The sequence below is a fragment of the Sturnira hondurensis genome, unplaced genomic scaffold (genome assembly GCF_014824575.4).
Source record: "Sturnira hondurensis isolate 20B ecotype Veracruz unplaced genomic scaffold, ASM1482457v3 Scaffold0021209, whole genome shotgun sequence".
Classification (NCBI taxonomy): domain Eukaryota; kingdom Metazoa; phylum Chordata; class Mammalia; order Chiroptera; family Phyllostomidae; genus Sturnira; species Sturnira hondurensis.
In genome coordinates, this window is record NW_028093840.1 from 42,706 (window position 1) to 57,165 (window position 14,460).

General features: G+C 42.9%; 1 long non-coding RNA gene across 1 annotated transcript; it reads right to left on the reverse strand.

The window, feature by feature from the left end:
* Positions 1–4,248: 4,248 nt before the first annotated feature.
* On the reverse strand, positions 4,249–10,952 carry LOC118977066 (uncharacterized). The gene is made up of 3 exons (XR_005064448.1): positions 10,666–10,952; positions 7,198–7,298; positions 4,249–4,525 (listed from the first exon to the last, which is right to left on the reverse strand). It is a non-coding gene; the product is annotated as an uncharacterized LOC118977066 (long non-coding RNA).
* Between the last annotated feature and the right edge of the window lie 3,508 nt (positions 10,953–14,460).

Consider the following 14,460-nt stretch of genomic DNA (forward strand, 5'->3'; position numbering starts at 1 on the left):
AAGCTATGCACCCCAATGTTCATAGCACAATTTACAATAGCCAAGAGTTGGAATCAACCTAGGTGCCCGTCAGTAAATGAAGGGATCAAAAAACTATGATACATATACACAATGGAATTTTATGCTGCAGAAAGAAAGAAGGATCTCCTAACTTTTGCAACATCACGGATGGAACTGGAAAGCATTATGCTGAGTGAAATAAGCCAGGTGTTGAAGGACAAATACCATATGATCTCACCTTTAATAGGAAGCTAAACAAGAAAACAAACAAGCAAGCAAAATATAACCAAAGACACTGAAATAGAGAACAGGCTGAGAGTGACCAGAGGGGAGGAAATTTCAGGGGAAACAGGGGAGGGATTTAGAGGAACATATATAAAGGATACATGGACAACAGCTGAGAAGGGTGATAACGGGAGGGAGGGGGGAGCACGGGAGTGGGATGGGATGGGAGTAATAGAAAACTGTACTTGAAAAATAATTAAATCAAAAAGGAGAGTACTTGAAAAATAATTAAATAAAAAATTGGGCAAAATAAGACCATAGGCAAATTAAAACTATACATAAGCATTGTAAAAAAAAAAAAGAAAAAAGAAAACTTCAGGCCAATATTGCTGATGAACATAGATGCTAAAATCCTCAACAAAATATTGGCAAATCACATCCAACAACACATTATAAAGATCATACAACATGACCAAGTGGGATTAATCCCAGGGATACAAGGATGGTTCAATATTTGCAAATCAGTAAATGTAATACATCACATAAATAAAAGCAAAGACAAAAATCACATTATCATATCAATAGACATAGAAAAAGCTTTTGAGACAGTAAAACACTGATTTATGATAAAACACACTCAGCAAAGTGGGAAAAGGGGGAGCATTCCTCAATATAATAAAGGCCATATATGAGAGACCTATAGCCAACATCATACTCAATGGGCAAAAACTAGTATCTTTTCCACTAAGATCAGGAACAAGACAAGTTTGTCCAATCTCAACTTCTATTCAATATAGTATTGGAAGTTCTAGCCCCAGTGATCAGACAATAAAAGGCATCCAAATCGGAAAAATGTAAACAAAACTGTCACTGTTTCCAGATGACAGGATAGTGTATATGGAAAATCCTATAGACTTTACCCAAAAACTGCTGGAATTAATAAATGAATTTGGCAAAACAAAGGCAATATTCATAAATCAAAGGCATTTTTATATACTAACAATGAATCGGCAGAAGCAGAAATCAAGAAAAAAATCCTATTTCATACAGCTATATATATATATCTCTCTCTATAGATATCTATATCTCTATATATAGATATCTATAGAGAGATATAGAGAGATATCTCTCTATAGATATCTATATAGAGATATAGATCTCTCTCTCTCTCTCTCTCTATATATATATATATATATAGCTATATCAAATAGGATTTTTTGATATATGAAGGGTATCATATATCAGGATATATGAAGGATATATATCCATGGGGGGGTGGGCTGGGATGGGAGTGTGGGACTCCCATTCCAGCTCCTTGGGGACCCAGCCCCTTGGGGACATGTGCAAGAGAAGGGTCAGGAGTACTCACACTGAATAATGTTTAATCAATACGTTATAAAATACCATCTAAGTGTGGTGGATAGGGTTGTTGATAACATTTTTCTTTCTAGCCAATTTTTTCAGAGGAGGAACACAGGACTTTCCACATGAAAGGTCTCTATGAATAGCTTTGTATCAATGAGACATCAATAGCACCNATGGGGGGTGGGCTGGGATGGGAGTGTGGGACTCCCATTCCAGCCCCTTGGGGACCCAGCCCCTTGGGGACATGTGCAAGAGAAGGGTCAGGAGTACTCACACTGAATAATGTTTAATCAATACGTTATAAAATACCATCTAAGTGTGGTGGATAGGGTTGTTGATAACATTTTTCTTTCTAGCCAATTTTTTCAGAGGAGGAACACAGGACTTTCCACATGAAAGGTCTCTATGAATAGCTTTGTATCAATGAGACATCAATAGCATCCCCTTTAGAAAGATGAAATCACACAGCTTTGGGGATATAAAATGGCTTCTCAAGGTCACTCATGTAGAACTGCCCAAAGCTAGGGATGCATGACGTTACCTCTTGGGTACATGAGACTTACCTGTTCCTGAGTAGGATGGAAATAGTATGGGAAGTACTGTTGCTCCCAATTTGGGAATTGTGTGCAAGATGGATAAACACAGCCTATGGAATCTGGTGACTTCTGAAGTGACACTATTTTCCTTTTGTTTTTCATTAAAGGATATTTTGAGATGCAGAAACTTCACAAGGAAAATGCCTGGTGACACCCGACTGGAGAAAGCTGGTCACCAGGCAGGAGTCTGAGTACATGACTCAGGTAGGTCCGATCCCTGTGGATGGAGACAAGCTGACAGGTGAGTCACGAGATGCTGGGGGCAGATGAAAACCAAGGAATACTGGATTGCCTTGACCACATTGAAATCAGATTAGTTATTTTTTTTCTTTTTTGAAATGTGTTGTTCATTTACAGTTGCCTCTGTTTTCCCTGCATTGCTCTAAATTTAAGGGAATGAGAAACCCTCTGGCCAGGCTGGGTGCAAGACAGCAGCCATCATCACAAAAGTTCTGTTGGCACTGGCACGCTACAGAGTTTTGATTCTGGAATCTGGATCCAGCTGTTCAAATTTAACCTGTGCATGTCCTTCCATCTGATGATAATACAGGTAAACAGTGTATTCTTTAGAGTGTCACCCAAGTTCCATGATTTTGAACCCCCTAGAACTTCAGAACCTGCCTATATCCCAGTGTGTCTGTGAGGTTATTAAGGTTCAGTGACATTGGTCTTAGCCAAATATGACCAGTAGTAACCTTAGAAGAAAAAGGGAGGACACATGGAAGCACAGAGAGAATTCCATGTGACAGAATTAGAAGACGGTCAGGTACAAAAAAGGGAGAAACCTGGCAAAAGGATCTAGCCCTGTTGACACCCTCACATTCAACTCTTCTTCTCTGGAATTGTGAAAAATCTACTGTCTGCTCTACACATTAACCAGTGGGTTAACTATGCCATGGGTGCTCTGGCAATCCTTTAGTCAATCAGACTCACTTAAGTGATCCCAGCAGCACTGCTGACATGGCATCTGTAGTGAATCACATCATGTCCACCAGCACTGGGAGGACGCAAAGCTGTGGCAAACACCCTCATGATTGTAGAAGGTCTGTAAGACTTCTGACTTCACTACTGTGCAGAATATCTGGGGCAAGTAGTTTAAAAAGAACAAAAACTATCAAAAAAGATCAAGGAAAATATAAATATGCTTCTGATCTACTGTGACAAAAATATGTTTCCTAATATTCCTATTAATGCAAGTACTATATTTTTATCCCCACTTGGAGCTTCAGGGAGAAGAGGAGTATCATAATCCTCTGTACATGGCACTGTTGGACACTGTAGGTAAAACCATTGGGGGTTTTTGGGGGTATCCCCATATTGAGCCAGGTTATGGGCACTAGAATGTTATCTTGGGGTAACAGGTATGGAGATCTTTCTAAGATAGCTCTCACTTCCCCTTGGCATTGGCTGTTCTCAGTAGCCTGATGCACCTTCTCTTCTTCAAGAGAGGTAGAATAGTTGAATCTGTTCACTGGGTCCTTAATGTTGTCTTCATTGACACTGTACCAAGAAAAACCCTGTACCAGGCCAGTAGGCATCAGAAACACTCCAACCAACTGGTGGTTCTGCCTTATCACAGCCCTGGCAAACTGAGACTATTAGGACACAGTGACACAGTGAGGACTTTACCTGGCAGCCCTGCTGAAATTGAAGCAGAGTTGAACAATATCAAAGCCCAAAGTCAATGAATGGCTGAACACTGTGGAAACAACCTCCTTTATGAGATATTATGAGGATGAAAAAGGTCACATCTCCTCATCTGGCTAGATTACAATGGTCTGCCCTGGTCAGTGAACAGAAATGTTACGGGGAAATAATCCAACATTTTAATTACTGCACATTTTTGTGTACAAAACCCCCTAATCCAGTGTAATGATGTGGAAGATTTGGAAGTCTTTGAGGACAGTGGAGATGGCTGCTTCACCAGAAACTTGGTGCAGGTAGTAAAAACAAAAGAGAAAAACTAAAGTGTTCACACTTTAGTGAAGTTCAACATCTTTTTTTCTCTAATATTCCTTCAAATATGTGAGGAGTGTTTTTCCCCATTCAATGTAGCTGGTGGTTGAAGTGGAAGTTCAGATTCCCATGTGAATGGGATAGTGGAACACTTTATAAAGTGCACTGGGAGGGCCCCGAGGAAGCCATCCCCATATTTGAGCCTAGATGCTTGGTCCTCTCAGGTCATCTTGGATTCCTGGGTGTTAAAAATGCCCCAGCTCAGCTCTCACTTTAGACCAGCACTGGATAGTGGTGTCAACCTTGTGCACCTGCACCTTGACCCTGTAGGTGCTGTAGTGGTAGTCCTGCACCAGCTCCTCAAGGATGTCATCGTTGGAGCTCTGCAAAGACAAGGCCAGATACTGAATCAGGAGTTCTTTGTAACCTTCCACACAATCTGCGCTCCTGTGTAATGGAGACCTAGCAAACCAGCACAGAGTCTATCAGGACATGGTGAGGACAATCCCGGTTGCCATGCTGAAACTGCAACTGAATGGCACCATGTCAAGTTCTAACAACAGTAAAAGGCTGAATCACTGACAAAAATGCCCTTCTCTATTGAGTAACGTGGAGATGAGTAAGGCCGCAGATCCTGCCCTGGCTGGCTGAGAATGGTTTGTGTGCTCTGTGAGATGTCAAGTTACAGACAAATGTATCCAATATGTTTATCCCTGCAATGTTTGGTGTTTTATAAAAACCATCCTTTATGTGTGACGATGTGTAGACTTGAAGTGGTTCAAGGCCTGTTGGGCTGACTACTTCACAGGATACACATCTCATGTGAAACAAAGGAAACAAGCAAAACGAGAATAACAAGAAGTGTTTTTACAATTCCCAAAAATGTAAAAAAATGGATTTCTACCCTAAAAGAATCCTGGTTAGTAAGCTGCAGGTATAGATTAATTAGAGAGTGGACAAGTGAAAATATTGTGGCCCCAGATTTGAATTTGCATTATTGTCCCACCCAGTCATTTCATGTCCCTGGTGTGGGACCATTCTCATCACAGTCAAGCACTGGACAGGGTCCCTACCCTGGCGCACTTCTCCCTTGTAGCTGTTAATGGCATAAGTGAATCTATTAGTCAGTTCATCTATGCAGTTTTTGTTGGAATTCTACAAAGAAAAAGCCCATTGTTCGGTCAGGTATGGTCAGAGGCCTGTCTGGGCATTGTCATGTGGGGAGATACCAACCACACATTCTGCTCACTGTATCAGGCAGTCCTTAAGCAAGTAACTAAGGTGAAGTGAATTCAGTGATGTGGGTCTTACTCTAGTATGACCAGTTTTCTTAAAACAGGAGGGGGGGAAACACTGAAGCAAATAGGAGATTCTGTGTGACAAAGAGTGGGAAGACAGCCATGTATGAACACAGCAGAAACCCCTCAAAAGGAACCCATCCTCACTTGCGTTCTCACTCATCTCTGGAATTACAAAAAAGTAAGTGCCTGCTGTACACACTGCCCAGTGTGCTCTTATGATATGGCAGCTCTAGAAAACTTTTACATCACTGGGACACACTTAAGTGATCCTGGCAGCACTGCTGACATGGCAGCAGTAGTGAATGACATCATGTCCACCAGCACTGAGAGGCTGCATCGTCCTGGTGAATAATCTTCATTGCTGAAGAAGGTCTGAAAGCATCCTTAACCTGACTTCTCTGCAGCATATCTGGGGTGGGTAGTTAAAAAAATGGAAAAGACCAAGAAAGGTACATATATACTTGTGGTCTGCTGTGAAAGAAAACAACATATGATTTCTAATAGTCTTACTAATACCAGTATTTAATTTCAACCCTCATTTATAGCTGGAGGTAGGAGTGGAAGTCCAGAGACCTTTGTACATGGGGCTGTGGGACAGTGTAAGAAAGTCATTAGAGGTCCCTGGTAGAGCCCCCAGATTGTGTCTGGTGCAGGGGAATAGAATGTAATCTTGTGGTCCTGAGTTCTGAGTCCCTTGTGGGCTAGGTCTCACCTCAGTGTGGCACTAGCTGTCATCCTTGGCTTGATGTACCTTCCCTTTTTTGAGGGGGAGCAGAGTTGTTGAACTTGTTCACCATGCCCTCGATGCTGTCTTCATTGAAATTCAACAAAGGCAAACCCCATACCAAGCAAAACAGCATCAGGAACTGTCCAACCATCCTGTGCTTCTGTTTAATGATGGGGCTGGCAAACTGATAAATCTTTTGAGACACAGTGAGGATGTACAAGACAATTCTGCTGAATGAGAAGCAGAATTGAATGATGTCAATCTAAAATCACTGAATGGCTGAACATTGAGGAAACTACCTCCTTTACGAGATATCATGGAGATGAATAAGTTCCCATCTCCTAAATTGGCCAGGTTACAACGGTTTTCCTTGGTCTGTGAACTGAAGGATTGCAGAGAAATAATCCAATTTTGTGTACAACACCTCCTAATCCAGTCTGATGATGTGCAAGATTTGGAGGTCTCCCAGGACAGTGGAGCTGACTACTCCACCAGAAACTTGGGACTGGTAGAATAAACAACAAAAACAGCAAAATATAAGTGTTCATGAGGTCTACTGTGAAGTGTGACATATTTTTCTCTAATATTCCTTCATATATGGGAGGAGCGTTTTTTTCCTGTATAATGTTATCGGTGGTAGATATGGAGGTCCACATTCATATGTGCATAGGACAAGAGACACTTTATCACAAGCACTGGGATGTGCCTGTGGGGGCCATCCCTGAATTTGAGCTTAGATGTGCTGCTGTCAGGTCATCCTGAGTTTCTGGGAGTGGAAAATCCCCGAGCCGAGCTCTCACCTCAGACCAGCAGTGGATGGTATCTCTGGCCTGGTGCACTTCTCCAGAAGCAGGAAGGGTACTGCTGCCTTTAAGGGAAATCCTGCCCATGACACTTCCCTCCCCAGATCATCTTCCCAGACTGAAGTTCCCTCACCTTTCGGGTATGCCACAGTTGTCTCTAGGTTCTCCAGAATGACCCAAAGAAGGTGAGCCTGGTAAAGAGACTGTGAAGTATGGAAGCTGACCTGCATCAAGGCCTGATTCAGCTGGAACAAGGTGAAATTTAGGCGATGGCTGAACTTCTAGCCTGGTTCTGCATCCAGTCTCCCACCAGAGAGGCAAAGACCTTGGAGAGAGGCAGTTGGGCAGCAGAGTCAATGTTCTGGAATTCTCCTTCTAAACTGCCTTCCCATGGCACTGTGGTTTGGGACAGAGCCACTCTGCCTGCCCCTGCCCATCTTGGGGACAACCCTATGCCACCCCTCATCCCAATGTGGCTGTCCTGGGATTACCAGGCTGGGTCATAACGGCAGGTTTAACAAAGAAACTGTGAGTCTTTTATTCCCATTGACATTTCTCCTGAAAGTCCTGTACATGGCCCATTCCAAACTGCCACTGGCCTGCTCACCTGGACTGAGGATTTAGCCAGATTGGTGCAGGCTTTTTTTTTAACCACATTTCCGCTTTGAAGCTAAAGATAGTGGTCAGGAGAGAGGACTGTGGAGATCGGCAGTCAGAGCAGGATTGGACTGAAGTAGGTTTGAGACTCTACAGCAAAAAGCAGCTGAGCCCCCATGTGATTTCAGAGACCTCATCCTCAGTTCTTTTGAATCATGTCCTCTTGGAATGGAAGCCACCAGAGCTCTGGCCTCCCTTGGGAATCAGATGTATAAGCCCCCCCCTTTTTTTTGCTAGATCATCCTCACCCACAGCCTCTGTACTCTCCATAAAAGAGTTCTTTGTGGACCCAAACACTACTCTCCTTTTGATTGGTTCTTGTGGCATGTCACCCTCGTCATTATAAGAAGGTGTGCCTCTAGATGTGGAGAAGACCTTGATGGCATCAGATCTGATAGATGGAGAACAGGGCCGGTGACAGTCTATTGTGACTGTCTCATTCCCTGAGTAGGACTGAGGCCCTGATTCTACTTCACTGAATGAGTTATGCTAAGTGCTACTAGTAGGACCTACATACACATTGATGAATAAATGAACTCCAACCACAGCCATTCCAGATGTCTGGGTGAGACTGAGGACTTCTCTTATCCCTAGAGATTCCCGATGTGACACCACCAAAGAGAAGCACAAGGATTAGCTAAGTGCTCACCAGATTCTTGACAGGTTGTTTTCCCTGTGCTTCTTCACACTCAGAAATGGCACTGACCACTGATGGGTTTGCTGGTGAATTTCCATGGGGGGCCAATAAATCATTGCTATGAACAGCCACAGCCCATCCAACAGCCCTGTCTGTACAGTCAGATACCAGGTAATATCTGCCTGGACTATCCCCACAGTAGTCCCTGAAAGAACACGACACCAGTCCTCTGTATTCCCCTTTTCAGGCAAGAATACTGAGGCTTAGATACACATGGTGACTTTTTTAAGACAGAGTTACTAGCTGGAAGAATCACCATGGTCCAAAGAGGGGGCACATGCTCACTGAATAAACAGCTCATCAGGAACTGTTGGGCACGGAAGAAGACTGGGTGCATGGATTTGAAGGCAGTGTAGTGGGAGAGGTTTCTACCTGGGAAAGCTGGCACCATGGACACCACTACCCTCTATAGTAGGACCACATTCTACAGGATTCCCACAATTTAAATATGAACTTGGCTGCACCATGAGGGGACAAATAGGGTCATTCTGTCAGTGGCATAACCATGAAAAACCAGGAGGACTGAGGTCTGTAGCTCATCCAAAACTGCCATTCCATAAAGGCCTTCTGCAAGAGAAGGGTCAAGAGCATCCATGCAAAATATGGTTTTATCAATAGGTTTTAAAAGTACCATCACTTTTTGGTGGAAGGGGAGTATTGATTTAGTCGTTCCTTTCTAGGTATGTTTGAAACATGAGGAGTAACAGACTTTGTATAATCATAGTCTCATGAAGAGCTTTCTACCCATGAAACATCAAACAGCACTGTCATCATATAAAGATGAAATCACCCAGGGTTGTGCATGTCAAGTGGTTGTTCGAGGTCATGCAGGGTAGAACTGAGAACTGTCTAAAGCTAGGAATGCATGCCATTTCCTCTTAGCTACCTGAGACTTATCTGCTCCTGACATGGATAGAAATGATTGGGGAATGCTGTCCGTCTCTATTTCTGTGTACACAAATAGGAAGTCTGTACAAAATGGAGAGTCACAGCCTATGAAAACCAGTGACTTCTAAAAGGACACTTATTTCCCTTTTTGCTACCTTAAATGTCATTTTGAGATGCAGAAACAGAATAGGGGCAAATGCCTGGTGACACCTTCCTGGAGAAAGCTGGTCATCAGGCAGGAGTCTGAGCAGATGACTCAGGTAGGCCCAATCCCTGAGGATGGATACAGGCTAACAGGTGAGTCAGGGTACACTGGGGACAAATGATAGCCAAGGAACTCTGGGATTACTTTGGACACTTTATAATCAGATTGGTAATTTTTTCTTTTTGTGTTTAATTTTTGTCCAGTTGCAGGAGTCTGTATTTTCCCCCCATTGCTCTAAATATAAATAAATGAGAAATACTCAGCGGGTGCAAGATAGCAGTCACTACCAAAAGACTTCTGTTGGCACTTTCATGGTATAGACTTTTGATTTTGGAATTTGGCTGTGGCTGTAACATTTTATACGTGCAGGTACTTTCAGCTGATGATAGTAGAAGTAAATATTGTGATCTTGAGGGTGTAATCTGAATTCCATTTCTTAGGAACCCCTAGAACTTCAAAATATGCCTATATGAATATGCTCTAAAGGAGGTTACTGAGGTCAAGTGAATGCAGTTATGTAACTCTTAACCCAATAGGAGAAGTGTCCTTAGAAGAGACAGGGAGGAGGCAAGGAGCCACAGAAGAGATTGCATGTGACCCAGAGGTAGAGACCACCACTTACAAACTTGGGAGAAACCGGTGAATTGGATGTAGACATTCCCACATCCCAGCTTCCAACTCTTAGTCTCTGAAATTGTGAAAAATTAAATGTCTCCTCTCTAAATCACACAGTGGGGTCCTATGTTATAGCATCCTTAGCATATACACAGTTTCACAGGACACACTTAAGGACTGTTGATCTGGCAGGACTGCTGACCTGGCACCTGAGGTGAATGACCCCATTTCTACCAGCACTGAGAGGCTGCATTGTTGTGGCAAACAACCTCCATTATTGGAGATGGTCTTCAAATATTGTTGAAAGCACATCTCTGCAGGACATGGGGGTCAGGTGGTTTAAACAAAACCCAAAACATTTAAAACCAGTAAGATGAACTCAAATATGCTTCTGGTCTACTATGAAAAATATGTTTCTGAATATTCCTATTACATGTATTTTCTTTCTACTGTCTCTTATACCTGGAGGGAGAAGAAGAGGTCCAGATTCCTGTGTATATGGCATTGTGGGTCATTGTAGGAAATGCCACTGGAGGTCCCGGCAGGAGCCCCCAAATTGAGTGTGCTCCTGGGAACCTGAATGCAATCTTTTGGTCATGGGTGTGGAGACCCTCCTGCTCTGGCTCTCACCTCAATGCAACATGAGCTGGTGTCAGTGGACGGAAGCACCTTCCCCTTGTCCAGTGCGGTACAGAATGTGAAGCCATTCACAAGCTATTCCAGGATGTCTTCGTTGAAAATCTACAAAGACAAACCCCATACGCAGCCAGTAACCACGAGGAACCCTCCAACCAACTTGTGCTTTGGCCTTATGGCAGCCCTGGAACACTGATACGGTCTACTGTGAAGCAGTAAGAAAGTTCCTGGCAGTCCTGCTGAAGTGGAATCAGAACTGAATAATGTCAAAGTCCAACATCAGTGAACAGCTGTACGCTTTGAAACTACCTCTTTTATGAGATAATACACATGTGAGTGAGGTCATGTTACCTAATGGCCAGGTTACAGTGGTGTGTGCTGGTGTGTGAAGTGAAAACTTACATAGAAATGATCCTCTATTTGACTTTCTCTTAAGTTTGTGTTCAACTCCCCCTAACCCAGTGTGATGATGTACAAGATTCAGAGTTCTGCAAAGAGAGGGGGGATGCCTACTCCACCAGAATCTTGGGGCTGGTAGGAAAGTCCACAAAAACTGCAAAATGCTAATGTTCACGAGCTCTACTTTGCAGTGTAATATATTTTTTCTCTAATATTCACAAACACGTGAGCAATGTCTTTTTCCTGACTTATGTAGATTGTGGGAGAATGGGGAGGTCCAGATTCCCCCGAGCATGAGATAGTATGGCACTTCAGAAAGAGCACTGAAACAGCTCTGACAGTGTGGCATGAGGAAGCCATCCCCACGTTTGACCCTAGATGCTGGGGCCTCTCAGGTCACCTTGGGTTCCTGGGTGTGGAGAATCCCCAACCCAACTCTCACCTGACACATTTGCTGGATGGTTTTGTCAGTCTGGTGCACCTGTACCTTGACCCTGTGGATCTTACAGTGGGTCTCATGCAACCAGCTCCTCGATTATGTCATCGCTGGAGTTCTGCAAAGACAGAGCCAGGTAGGAGTCAGCAGCAACCTTCGACACAATCTGAGGTCCTGTGTAATGGAGACCTAGCAAACTGGCACACAGTCTATCAGGACAGAATGAGCCTGTTCCCAGTCCCATTGCTGAAATTGCTGCAGAATAGCATCAAGTCAAGTTGAAAAAACAGAATCCCTTAGGAAAATTATATTTTTATAGGGTAATATGGAGACGCATAAGGCCACAGCTGCTGAGCTGGCTGGATTAAAATGTATGCCTGTTCTGTTAGAGGTGAAGTTGCAAACTAATGTATCACACATGTAAATTTGTCCCATATTGGTTTCTTTGTTGTTTTAAAAACACCACCCTCTACGAGTGATGATGTGTGCACTTGAAGATGTTCAAAGGACAGCACAGAAACCTTATCTACAAGATACATGTTACAGGCAGGCAAACAATTGAAACAAGTAAAATGGAACAGGAAGCATGTTTTATTTTATCTCAACTCTAAAAAAAGTGAAGAATGGATTTCTCTCCTAGCAGAAACCTGATAGCAGGATTGGAAGAACAGAGTAAATTGGAAGTGGGCATGTGAAAACCACAAACCCCTGATTTGAGTCAAGTTATGACCCCACCCCAGTCATCTCGGAGCCATGGGTGTGGGGCAGCTCTCATCTCAGAGCGGCACTGGACGGTGTTTCTGGTCTTGTGCAGTGGTCCACTGTGGCCATTGATGGTATATATGAAGCCATCGGCCAATTCCACAGTGTCCTGTATGGGCTTCTGCAAAGACAAAGCCCAGTAAAAGGTCAGACATTGTCACAGGCCTGTCTGGGTATTGTCACTGGGGGAGATTACCACCATAATTTCTGGTCCCCACATCTGGCAGGCACAGAGAAGCCCATGAAAACACCTCCAATCCAAGAAGAAATAAAATAACACCTTGAGGGCCCAGTGGTTTGGGAGCTCAGTCCCCAGCACTCACCTTCCCATGCTGCCTGCCATGACCTGGGGTATGAACATGACAGTCTTTTCAGGTTCCTAGCACCTAACAACCATCTTGGACCCAGAATGAGCACTGCTCATCCTCATTCCCTCACCACCCTCAACACATACATATATGCAGGAAGAGGGATAAGGGGTGTGATGCAGCCAAAGTTAGATCTTGATGATGATGGCTCTTCCTCCAGCGCCTAACGCAAGGGAAAGTTTTCTCACTCTGGGCTTTCTTTAGCCTAGATCCTTGAAAAAGCAGGAATCAACACAGAGAAATCCTAGTCATCTGACTGTTAACAGTCAACTGACCTGGAGAGGCAGTTATCTCTGGAATGTGTGTGCCTAGTTACCAGAGTTATCATTTCTATTAGGGGTCTGTCACCAAGGAAGTGAGGTCACCCTTTCAAGGTTTGATGACATGAGCCCCTTCCTCCAATCAGAACCTCCCAAGTTCCTTCTGGGCTGTTGAGCCCTCATTCTCCTCATGTCATCTCCATATCCCTCCATTGATACCTAACAGCTCTGTCTACAGCTCCCTAAGAAACTATCAGGTCCTTTGCATAGGGGAGAAAGCTGAGCTCAGAAGTCTTTTTTCATACCAGTTTTGTGTCCCGAGGAAGCCTTTGTGTTTCCAGAGCCTCCCCAGTCTCCCAATCTGCACAATGAGGATGATCATAGAAATTGTGAATCTGGTGCTGAAAAGCAGAGGTAGAAGAATTACAAGAAAGGTGCAGCTGGTGTAGCTCAGTGGATTGAGTGTGCTCCTGTGAACCAAAGGGCTGTTGAATGGATTCCAAGTCCCAGTCACATGCCTTAATTGTGGGCCCAGTCCCCAGTACAGGATGGGTGAGAAGACACCACACATTGATGTTTCTCTCTCTTCTTTCACCTTCTGTTCTCCTCTCTACAAAAATAACTCAATAAAATCTTTTCAAAAGAGTTACAAGAACAAGAGGTGCATAGCATGAAATACGGATGTGAACAGGTCCATGGACCATATCATAGCTTAGAAACACAGTGTTCAACTTAGACGCACTTTCAGGTGTGCACCTTAAGAAGATAAAATTACATTAAGTTCAATTATGGTCCTGCACCTTCTTAGAACCTTCCAGTGATCTTTCGTTAAACTTACAAACAAACCAACTGTCTCATGTTGTTCCTTGAGTTAGGAACCTTCAACGAGGTTTCTAGTGAAATACCTGTTCACATTTCTGCCCATTTAAAAATCATTTGTTGTTTTGTTTTGTTCCCTTTTGCTGTAAGTTGTAGTCTCATATTGGTTTTAATTCTTAGAGAAAGAACACATTCTATTGGGTTTTCTCCTCTGTGCTGAAAATATCTTTCTTTCTTTGTGTTTTTTTAACTTGTAAACACAAGATGCAAAGATGTTTCAAATATGACTTTAGAATGTGAAATTCAGAGAGCAAGTTATTCTATGTGGAAGAACCTGTAGTTTCTAAAGACTTGGCTGGTTCATGACAATTGAAGCAGCAGAGATTTAAATGCTGCAGGGGAAAAATGACAGGCTTTCTGAAACAATATTCTTCTTTCTCAATACAGCATTTAGAAGAATGTGATCTCCAAAAACCAGTTTTTCTGTTAATATGCTGTTAGGCAAATGATTTCATTTCCATCTTAGCCAAACTGTCCCCTGATCTATATATATAATGAAAATAATATTTCTGAGCTATCTTCAAGAAGTGTTCTGAAAAATGTTAAGAAGTATTAGGGACTGAACATATCTCTATTAATGTATTTATTTATTCATCTTTTTAGGTATTTAGGTATCAATGGAGGGATATGGAGATGAATAAATGTATTTATTTATTCATCTTTTTAAATAAATAGATCAGAAATT